This window comes from Pteropus medius, unplaced genomic scaffold (assembly GCF_902729225.1).
Source record: "Pteropus medius unplaced genomic scaffold, Ma_sr-lr_union100, whole genome shotgun sequence".
Taxonomy (NCBI): domain Eukaryota; kingdom Metazoa; phylum Chordata; class Mammalia; order Chiroptera; family Pteropodidae; genus Pteropus; species Pteropus medius.
This window is the reverse complement of record NW_024355205.1, coordinates 14,724,635-14,742,155: the sequence shown is the minus strand read 5'-3', so window position 1 is coordinate 14,742,155 and position 17,521 is coordinate 14,724,635. Positions and strand designations below refer to the sequence as shown.

The following is a 17,521-nucleotide window of genomic DNA, read 5'->3' as shown; positions in this document are numbered from 1 at the left end:
TTTTCCCCAGGAATTAATGAAAATATTTGTTACACAAATAGATTTTTTTGCGTTATCTTTTAAGGGGTTTGTGATCAGTACTAACTGTAAATAATAACTGTAAGTTTGTTAGCAAAATCTCCATAACCATATATTCAGATTTATTCTAAAGTTAATGACAGTATATTCTGATAACTTGATACATTTAGAGAAGCAATTAAAAAATATGTTATAATAACACAAATCAGTACTCATTGTTTGATGAACACAGGGTTTCTATTTAATGACCATTATATAAACATTATGTATAAAGTAACAATGAAAAAATTATGAAGTCTCTTAAAAGATAATTGCTAAAATGTGGTCTAAAAGTTGTTATCCAGAGATGCATAGTGTTCATCTTCTATGGCAAAGTTTACCCTGACTTTTAACATCCGCTTTTAATGCTATCCTAATAAAATTTATTCCTTTTCTCTCATTCGACCTTTATTATGATTTATAAAATGTTTATACTAATCTATCTCCCTAATTTGTCAAAGGTTCTATATAAATATGTTTCTACAATGACTAAGTGGCACTTATTAAAATACAAGTTTCTTCTTTTTTCAGAGTCATTCATAGTTCTTTATTTAGAAGCAGTAATGCTTTGGAATTGTTTGGAGACTAGAGTTTATTTTAATCCAATTAAGAATTTAGAAAATCTTACTAATTAGGTAACCAAATAACATTTTTAACTCTATTTCTAGTTAATGGCATTGTGACTATTTTTACTTGGTGTGTTTTGTTTTTCTGTTTTTCTTTTTTTTGATGTGATGTTTTACATTAAATTTAACTAGCTTTACATGGTTGCCTCATATCACATGTCTTCTGATGCTCGGGAGTTAGTTATTGGGGACCTCAGTTTTTGCAGTATTTTTTTCTTAAAAGATATACATATATGCTCCTCAAGGGCATTATGCTAAGTGAAATAAGTCAGAAAAAAGCAAATACTATATGATCTCTTTTCTATGTGGAATCTTAAAAAAAAAAACAAAACTGACCTAAGACTATAGATACAGAGAACTGAATGGTGGTTGTTAGAGGCAAGACTGAGGGGTGGAGGTTGGAGGATGGGAGAAATAGATGAACTCTTTTTTTCTTTAATTTAAATAAATTGAATTAAAAATTTTTAAATATATACTTATAAATTATATTTTTGACATGACTACATACTACCTCTTTCTCTTTAAAGACCAGCTCAGATTCTATTTCCTCTGTAAAGCCATTTGCATGTATCCAGTCAAAATTAATCTTTCACAGCCCTGAACTACTGTACCAATTTATAATACCTCTCTAATAGTATTAGTACTTTGAATACTTTATTATAGTTATGATATGCATATCTTACCTACCATATTAGATTATGAATTACTTAAAGTATGATCTGTTTTCCCATCGCTGATAGTACTTTACCACCTTGAACATGTGTTGTGCAAAGTATGTGCTAATAAACTTGAAAAATCTATTGGATAAATATTTTAAATGCTCCAGAACAGCTTATTTTTTAAATAAATATGTATTCTGAATGGACAGTCTATATAGCTTTTAAATTCAGATTTTTAAGTTTTTAAAAATAAATCTGTTTATTTCCTTTAGTCTACATTCAGTTTTTTTCTTTAAAATTCCCAGGAAACTGACATAGAGGAAATCATTGGAAAACTTGGGTGTGTTTTAAAAATACAGCACTCTGTACTTCCCTCCCTTTCCACACACATGGTGTAAATATTATTTTACAATTTTAGAGTGAGGAAAAGTTTTTCTTTAAGAGACAGTTAAACTTTAGACAACTGATCAACCACTGTGATATCTTAAAGTAGCCTTGAGAAGAGAAGATTATACCGTTTGAAAAAATTAATATCCATGAAAGAAGAAGACACAAGCAAGACATGTAGAAACACTGGCAAGACTTAGAAGGTGTATTGTTTTTATAGATTGGTGTTTTAGTTGTTGTCCCTGATGGAGAAAGCTGACCTGACCAGAGAGCACCAGTTACACTAGAAAACATCTTCTAACTTGTCCTGCCCTGGTGAGAGAAAAGCTTTCATTGAAAAAAGCTAAAGTGCTTAATGAATAGGCAGCATCTCTTGAGAATATGCTTTCCTGAATGTGGCCTCAAGTAACCTTTGATCCTGATGGATCGGAATCAGCCAAGCAAATGGTGAGTAGAGCTCAGAACTTCAGAAATACATGTTTCTTCAACATGTATTTGTTGAGCATCAACTATGTCCCAGACTAGGTGCTAGATATGGAATAGTGATCAAATCAGGAGAGAGGACCCTGTCTTCATGCAGACAAATACATAATAAGCATATTTTGTGGTAATTTGTCAAATCTGATAAGTATTTTGAAGATAAAGTACAGGATGCTATCAAAAAGTAAAGATTGGATGGATAACAGCAGGACAGCAACTTCTACTTTATATTAAAAGCAATTAAAAGGATGATGGATCAGTAAAAAGTTATCTGTGGCATTTCCAAAAATTATGTGAAATACATTGTCTTGATTGTCATCCTTGATTCCTCCTTCCTCATTTCCCACATGTCATTTCCTGATAACACATAGCCCTGAAATATTTTTCAAAACTATGTCTCCCTCTCCTCTTCTCTTATTGCCCCTGGTCCAGTTAAGGCTTCATTGCTTGCTGCTTGTACTTCCACAACAGCCACTGTGTTGGATGCTCACTTCCAATCTTATCCTATTCAAATTCATGCTCACGTAGCTCCTGCAGTCATCTCTCCAAAATATCATTCTGATCATGCCACTCCCCATTACTCCTTTAATGGATCCAAGGTCAAAGTCCAACTTTCTTAAGAAAGCAGACCCTTTGAATGCTACAAACCTCTTCCAGGATTATATCTTGCCACATTATACTAGTATATCATTTTTTACCTTGTTCTTGCTTTTGCTTTTCCCTTTGTTTAAAGTATAGCATTCTAATGAACACTCCCCAACACCCACCCCAAGTCGTTTGTGACTAGCTCAGGCATCATTTTTGCAAAAATCTTTCTCTGATCCATTCTATCCCCAGAATGAGCCCCTATGCTTCTCTGTGCATATCTCCATTGAAATTTTACTTATCACATTATCGTATGATTATCTGAGATCAGGAAATATCATATTCACTTTTGTATCTCTAGTGCCTAGTGATCATAAGTACTCAATAGTTTTAGGTGAATGAGTAAGTGATTTGCCTTAAATTGGTGTTCATATTCTGTAACTATTAAGTGTGAATTCAATTCATTAATATTTAATATGTTTTAATATGTTTCCCATCACAAAAAAATTCAGAATCACTGATTTGAGCAGATGTTTGGTCTTAATAATTTGTGCCTGTAATGAAACCTTTATGAGGTGTTTGTTACCTAGTGAGAACAGTGCCATCTGTTGGCTGTTATCCAAATTGTATCCACTCTCCAGGATGGAGCATAGAGCACTAATCAAACGTTTTTAGGAAAGCTCACCTATGACAAATTTTCTCATGAACCTGTAAAAGAATAAAACTAACCACCACATGTATGATAAAAACAAATGAAGTAATTTAGTCAGATATCTCAACAAAAGAGAATGATACTGTTTCCTGACATAATAACAGTGAATGTGTACCGATATATGGTTTATTTATTTATATGCCAGCTCATTCCTAAAGAAACTAAAATGCCTATTAATGTTTGATATAAAAAGACCATCTAAGCCAAAATACAAATGAACATTCACTTTGATCCCTCTTTAAAAAGAAACTGACACATTGTGATTTACATAGCATTTTGTTTCCAAATACTTTTTAAGTTTTTATGGAATCATAAAAGTATAAGAAAAAAAAATCGTTTAGCAAATAAGCCTCTACACTATGAGTAATTGTCTTTTAATCGTACAAAAAGGTACCATAACTCTTGTATGAAAAGTGGTGGTTCTATTCTGAGTAACCTGTGCTACTCATTGAAAAATGGCAAAATGTCCATTGTTGTTTTTTACTTCATTCAGTGATCTAACATTTAAATTTAATCAGCAGAGGTAAGACCACACTTGATTTGGCTGATGTCAAATAGTTGCCTGAGTAGTGGATGCCATGCTGTGGGCATGGATAGTTGATCCAGTGTTTTGTAAATAGACAAAGATGATTTATGGTGAGTGTAGGCCACCAAAATATTAGTGAGCCTTGCTGTGTTGCTAGATTGCCACTGCTCTTAGGAGTTTTAGAAATAACATATTTCCATTATGGTTAAAACAAATGTAATTTAAGATACACAGAATGGTAGAGATATAATCTTTAAAAATAGTTTCTTGAATTTTAGTCATATGTGGATTCTCTTTAAAGAGAAAAAAATTATTGTTACTTCTTCACTTTATAGACTTTGATACTATATCATAAGATTGCTTAACGTATATATATTACTGGATTTAAACTCCTTACAGTTACAGTGTTTATATAACTATAAAATCATAATAGTAATATTATTAATGAAATTATAGTAAAAATAATATTAGATGACATATATAACTTGCTATGTGCTAGAACATTGCATAAATAGGTAGGTAGATAATAGATGATAGGTAGATAGAGTATATACACACATACTCATCTAATCTTTACAATAACCCTATGATATAGATAATAAAACCCTGCAATAATTCATCCCAGGAGAAGGAAAATTGAGCTATAAAACCAAGGCAGTCTGACTCCAGAGCTCATACGTTTTTTTAAACTTCCACTTAAAACATTATGGTGGGATTTTTTAGTACTATTACTATTTCCATTTTATAAATAAGGAAACAGGCACAGATAGGCTAAATAAATTGTTCGAGATCCCACAGCTAAGAAATGTTAGCTCTGAAATTTAAACCCAGGCAATTTAGGCTCTAGAGCCCATTCTTTTTGTGTATTTAGGTACCTCTCAAATTTAGATATAAATGCAAATTTCCTAAATTTACAAATTAAAAATAAAAGTTTTAAATCAATGAAAATAAGACTTAACCAGTTTAGTATCAATTAGCAATCTTAATTTAATGTAGACAATATTGTTTTATTTGCATTGAATTTCCAACATTTGATTTATTAATAGATTTATTTGCATGTTTTATGTTTCATATGTTTCCTAAATGATTTTGAGATTTTTGTCGTAACAATTTTTCTATTTAAGTAAATAGATAAGTAAGCTTATTTCAATCACTGAGCCATTGTTTTCATGATCTCGTTATTAATAATACAACCAAAAGTAATAAAATGCTGAAAATTTTTGAAAATCTATTTAACAAAAAGTTCTTAGTTTACTTCTACGCTCACCGCTGTTCTAGTCATTGCAAGTTAGTATATGCAAAGATTAGCGGAATGTCAGCTTAACCGATGATACAAAAAAGGATGCTATAGCTAAGGTTTTTTGAGTTTGGCCTGTCTGTACTACCCTACTCTGTTTCACGTGATATGCCTCATATCTCCCACTACTTTTCTCTGTTAAGTCTACTGCAGAATCCCTCAATATTGTACAAGAGTGCTATGACGTTGTTGGCTTGCTTTTGACGCAAACAAAGCATCCAGTTTTTTCTCATTGGTCCAGAATAATACTTCAGTTACTAAATCAAATAGTACTTTGATTTACCGGCATAAAAATGACTATGTCTCAATTTAGTATATAACTCGAGAAATTAAAGACTTACTATTTTGTGAAAATGCCATAGTTGCAAATTATAACTGCAATGAGAATCATTTTGTCTTTTTTAACTGCCAGAAAATTTAACATGAGTACAGCAGTGGATGTGAGGCCATTGTTGTCATGGACGTTTGGATGGGCATCCTTAGCAGCCGTCAGACATGCTTAAGGATACATTAAAAACAGACGCCAGCACTTTAGGGGATCACATGGCACCAGACTTGATTATGAACATAAACATAAATCCTGGACCTGAAATTACATTGAATTGCTTGCTAATAAGTGGGCTACTCATATGCTTCTATTAGTAGTTTTTATTAGAGAATCACCAAAAACACATTTTAAAATTCTCAACGAACATTCTCAAAGGAACCCTCCTGGAACACATTCAAGGGTTCTCAGGCTTCTTGAAATCCATGTGGAACTCTGCTTTAGAGGATGTGATAGAGCCATTAATCTACTGAGATGTTACCATTTGACAGTCTTCAAGCAACACACAGAGACATGGTGACATTTGAGCATTACTGATGTACCAAAGTATCTCTATATTCCAATTCTTTTCTTACTGTTTAATCTGAACCCTTCTTGAAGACAGTATTAAAATAGAACCAAACTTCTTTTTGCAAAAGGTGCTATACTGACTTTTGCCCTTCTAGTTAAGGTGGATATCAGGGTCCCCAAGTTTTTGTGGCAGTTTTGAGAATTGCGTTCATGACAAAGGTCTCAATAGTTAAAAAGAAAAAAAAAAAAAGGAAAAGACCTTCACCTCTCCTTTTTAAGTCCTTCTCTGCTTTGACCCTCCTCTGCCCTATGCCACTGCTGATCCCACTAGGAACTGCCATATGTGCAAGGTATTTCCCTATGTACCAGGTCAGCGTTTCCCAAGCTTTTTGGCACCAGGGACCGGTGCTCCTATGAGAATCTAATGCCTGATGATCTGAGGTGGAGCTGAGGCGGTGATGCTAGTGCTGGGGAGCGGCTGCAAATACAGATGAAGCTCCATTCACTTGCCCGCTGCTCGCCTCCTGCTGTGTGGCCCGGTTCCTAACAGGCCGCAGACCGGTATTGGTACTGGGGCTGGAGACCCCTGCTTTACAACACTGATTCTTAACTTTTTTTGGACACATAGATCCCTTTGGGAATCTGACAAAAGCTGTAGATTCTCTGTCCAGGAAAATAGAATTGTGTACTATTTCAGCACGTTCATAGACTCCCTGATGCCCATGTGTGATAACCACATTAAAAATGTCTTCAGTATCTCCTGGGCTTTTTGATATATTTATTATGGCATATTTTACATGGCTTACATTTTATTGGGATATCCTATTTAAAAATATTGGAATCACTTCATATGCAATCCAGAAACAAAGAAAAGGGAAAAGTCACTTATAATGGTTCTGTTTTGATTCAGGGCTGTTATTTATTTGGTGCACATTGTTGCAGTCTTTTGTAAACAGTATATATTTATACTCTTGTATTCCAATGATATTCTGACTGTAAAAGTTTTTGAAAACATTGTAAAAAATTTATTTTTTTAAGAGTTGCTGTAGGAATTATAATATGCATCTTTATCACAATCTACTTCAAGTTAATATTGATTACTTCCAATAAAATATATCAATTTACTTCCATTTATACATTTTACCTTTTTTTCTCTCCTTTGTACTATTGCTATCATACATATTACATCTATATACATGATAAGCAACAGTACAATGGAAGAATCTTTACTTCTAGCAAGTATATGTCTTTTAAAAAATTTAAGAAAATAAAATTTTTTTAAATCTCTTATATTTACTCACATATTTACTATTCCCAGTGCTCTTCATTTTTTTCCTTTGGTTCTAAGTGATTATTTACTTTCTTTTAGCCAGAAGGACTTTCTTCAGTATTTCTTATTAAGTCAGTCCTGCTAGCAATGAATTATCTGTTTTTATCTGTGAATGTTTTAATTTTGTCTTTATTTTTGTTAGATATAGAATTAATTCTTAATTGACATGTATTTTTCCACCAGCACTTTAAATATGCCATTCCCACTGCCTTCTAGTCTGCATTACTTCTGATGAAAAGTCAACTATTAATCATATGTTCCTTGTATGTGTTGCGGTGTTTTTCTGTTGCTGCTTTCAAGATTTTCTCTTTACCTTTGGCTTTTAGGAGTTTGACTATGATGTGTATGTGTGGTTCTTTTTGCATTTGTCTACTAGGGATTCATTGAGCTTTGTTGAAGTGTTAAAGTTTTCCACCAAATTTGGTATTTTGGGGCCATTATTTCTTCACATATTTCCTAGACTCAATCTGTGAAATTTGTTTCCCCTGCAGTGTTCAGCTGTTGATGTCTCGGATCAGTTTTTGTGTATTTGTTGGTATTGTTTCCTTAAGGGTCTCTCCTGTGCCTGTATAGTTTAGTGGTCAATGAATGATCCCTCAAAAAAGTAAAGCTTTCGCACTGTGGCCATATTATGAGTGTAGATGAAGAATACCTTCCAAGGTGGAACAGATTTACAAGTGTTTCAGGCTTTTAATCTTCACCATGTCCTCTGAGACCTTCTGCACACATGCATAATTTATTAGACAGCCTGGTGTGGATAGTTTATAATTCACAATCTATGTCTCTCATTTTGAAAATCTTCCCAGTAAAGATCTAGTTGTTCTGCTACTGCTCTGAACCAAGTCCATTCCCTTGGTGCCAAAAGCTGTGGTTTTTGCCATTCAAGTTGTGGGGGAAGTAGTGTGCCCCAAGCAAGAAGTTCAAAACATGACACTCTTACTTGATGAACAGTGTGCCTCAGTAAATACTTCTCAGATTGTTCGCCTTTGGTTATTTCCCAGTGCTCTAAAATGGTTGGTTTTAGTCATTTTGTCCAGGTATACACCTATTTCCTTCTGTTGTCATTACTGGAAGTAAGAACATAGTATTATAAAATTTTTGGATAATTGTTTTCACATCCTTCTTCTGTGTGCCCATGTTGTAATACATATTTCATGTAAATCTAAAGTATAATCTAAATTTGTATTCTGTATTTTCACTTAACAGTACAGTTTGAATAATTTTTAATGTCATGATTTGGGGTTTTTTTATTGTTGTTGTTTTTTATTTATTATTATTATTTATGCCTACAGCACCTGGTCTTTCTAGGTGGTCTCCCATCCAAGTACTAACCAAACCCGACCCTGCTTAGCTTCTGAGATCAAACATCAGGCTTGTTCAGGGTGGCATGGCCGTAGACCATGGACCGTGGCTCCACTGGGGTGCGAACCCAGGACCTTCTGCATGTAAAGCAGACATGCTAACTGCTCACTATGGAAACACGTCTGATTTTTGTATTTTTAATAGCTGCATTATATTTTAGTATATCAACATAATGCGATAAATTAACTTATTCCCCCATTGTTGGAAACTTGCTAGTATACTTCTTTCAACAGTTTTTCAATAATTTGCTCTCATAGATAACATTGTGTGCATAAGTCTTTGTATATTAAATGATTACTTTAGGCCAAATTCTTTTTTTTTTCTCATTCCCTTACTCTCCCCTTTAGCAACTATCAACTTGTTCTCTACATCTATGTGTCTGTTTCTGTTTTGTTTTGTTTATTCATTTTTTTTTTTTGGATTCTACATATAAATGAAATCATACAGTATTTGTCTTTCTCTGTCTGACCTATTTCACTTAGCATAATACTGTTCTAGGTCCATCCATGTTGTCACAAATGGAAAGATTTCATACTTTTTTAAGCTTAATAGTATTCCATTGTGTGTGTGTCTAATAGTTTTTTGATGGAGTCTTTAGGATCCTCTCCATTTAGTATCATGCCATCTGCAAATACTTCTTTCTTTTCAATTTGGATGCCTTTTATTTCTTTTTGTGTATGATTACTGTTGCTAGGACTTCCAATACTATGTTGAAGTAAGTGGTAATAGTGGGCATCCCTGTCTTTTTCCCGATCTTAGAGGAGAAGCTTTCACCTTTTTTGCTATTGAATATGATTTCAGCTGTGGGTTTGTCATATGTAGCTTTTATTATGTCGAGCTATGTACTTTCTCTACCCACTTTGTTGAGAGTTTTTATCATAAAAAGATGTTGAGTTTTTCAAATGCTTTTCTGCATCTACTGAGATGATCATATGGTTTCTATGCATTATTAATGTGACATATTATATTGACTGATTGATGGATGTTGAACCATCCTTCTATCCCTGGGATAGAATCCCACTTGGTCATGGTGTTTAATCCTTTTAATGTATTGTTGAATTCAGTTTGCTAATATTTTGTTGAGAATCTTTGCATCTATGTTCATCAAGTATTTTGGTCAGCCTCGAATGATTGGGAATCAAAGCTAGATTTTTGAAATGAAAATCCTATGTCAAAAGGTATGAATAGTTTAAATATTCTTAATATATAGTACTCTGTAATTTTCTGGTTGGTAGGCAATTTTGCATACTTTAAATTTTAATATTGTCATTGTCATTTGTTTTTAATAGATACACTATGTCTCATTGAGTAGATTTACCTAACTAGTTCTTTATTGTTGGAGATTTAAGTTGTTTCCTATCTTTACTTTTTTAGAAGAATGTATCTGAAATATCTGAGTGATCACAGCTGCCCTTTTGGTTAGATGGTCAGTTCTTTAAGAAAATCAACTGGGGCTTAGTCAAGTGATAAAGAATGATGGTTATCATACACAAGTTACTATGATAATGTATTGTTTTGTTGCCCTTTTATAGTAGGAAATTTTAAAGCGTATAAAGCTGTACTTTTGAATATAGGATTATATTAGTATTGCAATTTTCAAGACTAAAAATAGGACTTAATTTACCTAGTTTTTTAGGTCAGCAAGGAGGGGTCAGGAGTATACTGGTAATAAAGACAGAGGGATCTGATTCTTTTAGAATGAAAGCCCAAGAAATAATGTATTCATGATATATATGTGTTACTTGCACTCTATGTTAGAATTCTAAAAGAAAAATGGCAACAGGCAACGTAGGCTAGAAATCAAGGCTCTGCCAATACTTTTTAATCATGATTAACAACATCCATGGTTTTGGGCTTTCCTTAAGCAGAGATCGTTAATTATGATGAATTGTGAAGTGGTTTTGTGATTAGAATAATGTCAACTAAAAAGCCAGTATCTGACCATCTACATCATTTTCACTTATTATTTAAGCCAGTTATTGATCACAGGTCTCCTGAGGCCAAAGGCTAGTACATTTATCTATTATAAAATTAACCTCTTAGCAAAATTTGTGTTTAACCTCATGGTAGTAGTAAAAATGGGTGTCAAATGTCAGATTACAGGTAAAATTTAAATAGTCTTGCCATTTTTAGAGCAAACTTAAATATACTAAAATGTGTGACATAAACATACTTTATCACAAACTAAAAAAAATTAATAGTCTTCAAATTTTTAAAATTATTTTCTTTATCTTTAAAGATTTTTACTTTTGTCATAATACCCATTTTCCTTAGTAGTACGTCATAGGACTTAGTAGGACTTTCTAAGTAGGACTTAGAAAACACAGGTGGAATTAAGGATAGAGAAGAAAATAAAAATTGTTACCCTTTGGCTATATGTATATTTTTTCTAGTTCTTTCTAATATATGCATTTTATTTTTAATTATTTTACAAATCTGGATCATTTTTCATATATAGGTTTGAAGTCTTCCAAAAATATAATTTAACATTTCTCCATGTTATTTAATGTCTTTAAAACATATGAAATATTCACTACTATTATGCTTTTATCATGGAGTTTGAACATTATTTATTTAACAATTCTTCTGTTGGGCATATTCTTCTATTTTTCAAAAACATTGTGATGGGCATACTTGCATGCATGAGGAAACTATAGGTCTTAGCAACCACATGGTCAAGACTAGAATACAGATGTTCTGATACTCAATCTTTTGCCTTTCCTTTACCTGTATAAAACTGTTGGACGCATGTCAAACATACCTTGATTGCAAATATTCCATCTATAAAATGTCTCAGTAAATCGCTCAAATCAGATAAGTTATTTTATGCAATGCTTTTATGGAAACAAAATAAATAAAATATTTACTTGACCTTTTGTAGGTTTATCTGTATCATTACCCGTTTTGAAAACAATGTTTCAAACAACTGGATATATTATGGATTTTTTGAGGAGAAAACATGTTTTAAAAAACTTTCTAATATTTCTATCTCTTGTCCTTTAGTTGGGAAAATGCTTCAAAAAAGTAATTTTGCAAGATTTTTTTATAGGCAAAGTAAAGTAACTGCACTCAAAGAAAATATAACTTGGAATAAAACATAAAAGTTTTTGTTAAGACTGTTAAAACTTATCTGAAGTCAGTAAAGCAAAGAGAAATAGGTAGACTATTCCAGATAATTGGTACTGCAGAGAACACCATTCCCTTCTCAGCAGTCATAAGGTGATACGAAGGGAGAGAGACAAAGTCAAAAAGCACAAAGAAAAGTAGTCACAGCGAATAAGTTCTTAGAAATAGCCGTTGTAATGCTACAAAGGATTTTAAACATAGGAAGTATTATTTTAAACTGAATTCTGAAAAGATCCGGAAAGACATTTATGTAATTGTTTAAAATAATGTCTTGTAGACCATCCTAAAATGTTAATATTTAGGGACTAAAAGAAGTACTGATACTTAAAATTGTGATAAGCAAAAGTAGGTGGCTACAAAGATGTTAAAAAAGAAGATACTAAAATAGAGTTTAGAACCATACGAATGTTTATCCTTTTATGTCTTTTAGAAAAAAATTAGAAAACAAATTATTTGTGTTTGACCTTTCAAAATATAAACAACTGTGTTATTGAATCTAATTTTACTTTAACCTCAATGCCATGTCTAGAACTATTAGTAGATATACTTGTTTTACATGGCATTATTTTAGAATTTCTGAGAAGCCTAACATACAAATAATTGATGCATTTAAAAAGTCTTAATTTCCTACTTCTATAGGAAAATCTCTTAGTTTAGCTGTCAAAAAAGTTCTCAGTTTCTAACAGCAAAGTGTTAAGTAAACATTTCTACTCAGTAGCACAATTGTGTAGCTGTCACAAGTAGATGATGGTTTGAATTTGCGCTTTCTTCCATTTTGTTTGTTTTATGCTTCTAAACTTGCAGTAAAATAGCCAAAGTTCTTCTTCTGTCTCCCTGCTTACCTTGGCTACACAGAGAGGAGGGAATTCCTACTTCATCTACCTCGCTTTCAGATAAAGCTGCGTCCTTTCCAAATCTAAGCATTCTTCTTAAGTTCTATTACTACAAGGTGGTTTAAGTAGTGAGGCTCCATAGCTGGGGCTAGGAATGAAGGAAATTGAGGAAGGGAGAGGGCCCTCATTATGAAAGACTAGAAAAGTAGTCTGTAGCATTTTCACAAAGATTTCAGTGTTCTATGAGCCATTAAATAAGTGCATACTATTTTCATCTAACTATGTGGGGCTGGTAAATGTGGTGGCATTTCAGCGTTTCTGCAACTAAGGATGACTGGTGAAAAGGAAATTCCAAATAGAGGGTTCTGCATGATGTGGTTGAGAAATAGTGACATGCGACATATTGCTGAAATGTTAGCTATGCGTACAGACATGGTTGAAAAATAAAGATAGAAGACTAAGCTTGGAGTATTATTGATAGTATTGAAAACTAAAGTGATAAGTTTATGCTTAGCTCTAGAAGCAATGCAGAGTATATTTTAAGCATCAGCTTAATGAGAACCTTGTTTTGTGAGAATAATTTTAGTAGCTGTATATAGGATGGAAAAGGTAAATGGGAAAGATACAGCTATAGCAGTCTAGATGGGGAGTAAGCCTTTTCTATCAAGGATCAGATAAATATTTTAGGCCTTCTGAGCCATACAATCTGTACCACAACTAACTGCTCAACCCTGCCGCTTGCTGCCATGGACAATTTATAAACAATTAAGCATGGCTATGTATTTGTATAGTATATGAGCAGCATCATTTAATGGGATCATGAATATGGGCTTCTTAAACAGGCCCTCAAGGCTGTGTAATCTTAGGTTAAGATTCACCTCTTTATTTAAACTTCTTCATCTATAAAAGACACTATAAAATTACATTTTTCTCTAGTTTATAATAAAAAAAATAGCTATTATATAACTTTTTTGCAAACTTCTTAAACTCTTCAGAGAAAATGTTTGGTAAAACTCTAAGATGAATTTTCTATCGAGAACAGAATATGTGTCATAGGTTTAATTCTTTTCTTTTCTTGTCTTTATTTAAACCAACTTGGTGCTACGTTCTAGAGGCAAGATAAATCTACTTTTGAGCTACTTGTAATATTTCTAGCTTAGACCTCGATCCTAAGAGATAGAATTATAGTAACTGTTAAAATGAAATATAGCCAGAAATATGATAAGCTGTTGATATGTGTGTCTGTCATAGTGAGATTGCATTTTACTTTAAAGCAAATGGCACAGTACCTATACTGTGAATATGTTTAATATTTTTCAAGTTATTCATCTGAAAAAGCTTGATTAAAATGAGCTTTTAAGGTGGTGCTTACAACCATTAAGATCATTAGAAGCTACATCCAAAAGGAAATTTAGTTTTAACTTTGTTTTATGGCAATCAAAAATTATTAGACTTTTTTTTTCCCCCATGAAAGTTAATAAACAAATGGATCTCAAAATATGAGGCAGTACAGTGTTTTAAGAACAGAGATTTTGTGATCTGGATTAAAATTCAGGTTCTACCACTTTATCATTTTTGTGACTTAAGGTAATTTATTCTTCATCTAAATGATAGCATTAAGAATGCCTGCCTTGTCAGGAGTGTTATGAGAATTTTCTTAAATGAGATGTATGTAAAGTGCTTAGCAAAGGGTCTGGAACATGAAAGCATACAATAAATAATAGCTATTATATTTTTGTCCAAAAAAGATGTTAATTTTTTTTTTCAAGTAGCTTATGGTCTTTCTTAGGAATGTCTGTCATGTTGGCCTGGAAAGTTATGGCACGTAGATGTTACCACATATATATTTGGAGCTCATATGATCACTTTAAGAATTGCATTCTATAACCAAATAGGTTGGTTTAAAAACTTATTAATTATATGTAGATGACATGGTTCATTATTACTACTTGTTATAATTTCCCTAATAACATATTATTCTTTCAAATGTCTAGCTATTTGAATTAGGTAAATTCTTCCTAACAGATAAAATTCGGTGAAATTAATACTTCAAAATTAATTTATATATAATACTTATAAGGATTTTAAAAGTTACAAGGAAGTTTATTTCAAATGTATACTTACTGAACGTTGACTTTTCCAGACACTTTTCCAGGTGCTAATGATATAAAACTGTCAGATAGTCGTTACCTTCAAGAAGCTGACAGCCTTCAAAAAAGGAAATAAAGACAACACAATGAATAATTATACTGAAGATGTGCTGATACATGTATTCCCAGGGCATTGCAAGAACATAAAGCAGAAAATTGTAACCATCGTGAAAGGAGTCAGGAAGAAAATAAGCTGGAACTGATGAGGTTTTCAGGAGGTGATACCTCTTGTGCTGAGCTTTGAAAGAATGTAGATTACTTAGGAAAAGGATGTAGAAGTTGTCCAAAGGGAACTTATAGGTTTATTTGTATAGATAATGCATTTTTGTTAACATGCGTTAGAAAAAATGGCTACATGACTTTGAGCAAGAAACTTTACCTCATAAGGTTGTTGTAGTATTAAAAGAAATAATGGACTTTCTGTTCCAATGAATATGGAGTAACAGAGACTGGATTTACTCTCCCACCTGAAACAACTAATAAAAATAAAAGAAAAAAAATTGGACAAATTATTTGAAAAAACAGCTCTCAAGACATCAAGCATGAAGAGCAGTGATTCTTGAGAGATGGGAAAAATGGGGTGAGCCCTTCAGTTGTTCCAGCTTAAGGCCTAGAGAAAGTTTCCAGGTCATGCCACAGATAGGGAAAACCTAGTTAGAGCCTGATGGTCTCTTTGAGTTGAGAACACGAAGCTGTGATACCAGGGAGGCCAAAGCCTCTAGAGATCACAGGGCAGGTTACCAGAGAGGAATGAGCTACAGGATATCTGCAGAGAGTCCCCTTCATGTATTCAATAGACTACTTATCAGTATGTGCACGTGAGGAAACTATCTAAGGCTTGGGGGAAAACCACCTGAAGTGATTAGAGGAAATCGTGCCTGTTAACTTATAGAGAGTTGGCATTAGTGCCTATTCCCAACAACCAGTATAGAAAACCTCTTAATTCGCGGTGCTTCCAATCAAGTACTAAAAAAACATTAGTGGGTAAAAATCAACTACAAACTTAGAGCTATCTGGTCCTGCCTACAAAGCAGGAACTGAAAGGATCAAACTGCTTCCAAAGGATGTAACTGTATCCCAGAACAAAGACTAAGACTATTTATAGGAATACGGAAATATCCAGCACACAACAAAATAAAATTCATGATGTCTGACATCTTATAAAAACCTACCATTCATCCAAAAATCCAAGGAAATATAACATATAATAGAAAAGTCAATCAGTTAAAACTGACCCAGAATTGACACAATAATAGAATTAATAGACAAGGACATTAATAGAATTATTATCACTATATTGTTTATGGTCAGAGCATTGCTAGAAAGACTGAACATATTAAATAGAGACATGAAAGCTATTAAAAAAAACTAAATTCTACACAGAAAACTAACTACATGTCTAAAATGAAAAGTACGCTAGACGAGATTAATGGAGATGCTGTATTGTAAAATATGAATTAGTGAACTAAGTACATAGCAAAAGAAAGTATCCAAAAAGAAACTGTAGAGAAAGAGACTGAAAAAAACAAATCAAAGAATATTTGTGAGCTGTGGTACAATTTTAGGCAGCTAAATATACAATATACATGGAATAAGAGTGAGTCTTGAAAGGAAAGGTAAGAAAAGGGGGCAACAAAAATATAACTGAAGAAATAATGACCAAAATATTTCCAAATTTGATAAAAACTGTAAACCAACAGTTCCAAGAAGCTCAGCAAGCCCCAAGCACAAGAATATGAAGAAAATTACACTAAGTTGTATAATAATCAAACTGCTTAGAACCAGTTATGAGAAAATCTTAAAAGCAAATAGAATAAAAAATGAATACTCATTGTGATTATGTATGAAGGAACGAAGATAACTTTGAAAGTAGATTTCTCATTGGAAGCAATGCAAACTATAAGACAGTAAAGCAACATCTTTAAAATAATGGAAGAAAAGTTTTATAAACGAAGAATTCTGTGCTCTGGGAGAATATTTTTCAAAACTGAAAGCCAAAAGAAGATTTTTTTTTTTTTTAAGACACACAAAAATGGAAAGAATTTATCACCAAACAACCTGCACCCAGGAAATGTCAAAGGAAGGTCTTTCAGCATTAAGAAATGATAATAGATGGAAACGTGAATTGGCATAAAATAATAGAGAGTAGTAGAAATATCTACATGGGTAGATATATATATTTTTAAAAAGATAACTAAAGCATAAACAACATAATATATTGTGGAATTTATAACAATATATAGCAGCAATGATGATGATGATGCAGAGGCTGGAAGGAGAGAAATGAGTATATTATTATAAGGTTTTTTAGTATATATGAAGTGATATAAAGTAGAAGATGATAAGTTAAAGATGATGCTGCATATTAAAAAAACCATTTCAGATATAAAGACTAAGAGGTAAAAATGATGGAAAAAGATATACCAGGCTAAAATTTAGTATTAAGATGTCCTTCCTCATCAAATTGATATGTAGATTCAACGCAATCCCATGCAGAATCCTAGCAGGCTATTTTTTTTTTTTTTTGGTAGAAATTGATAAAATTTGGGATACAAA

General features: G+C 32.6%; 1 protein-coding gene and 1 pseudogene across 3 annotated transcripts in view; one reads left to right on the top strand and one right to left on the bottom strand.

The window, feature by feature from the left end:
• The window catches only part of RSRC1 (arginine and serine rich coiled-coil 1), a 346,237-nt gene that overhangs the window by 175,013 nt on the left and 153,703 nt on the right, over positions 1 to 17,521 (top strand). The gene's annotated exons all lie outside the window — the stretch shown is intronic.
• On the bottom strand, positions 8,778 to 8,893 carry LOC120599107 (uncharacterized; annotated as a pseudogene).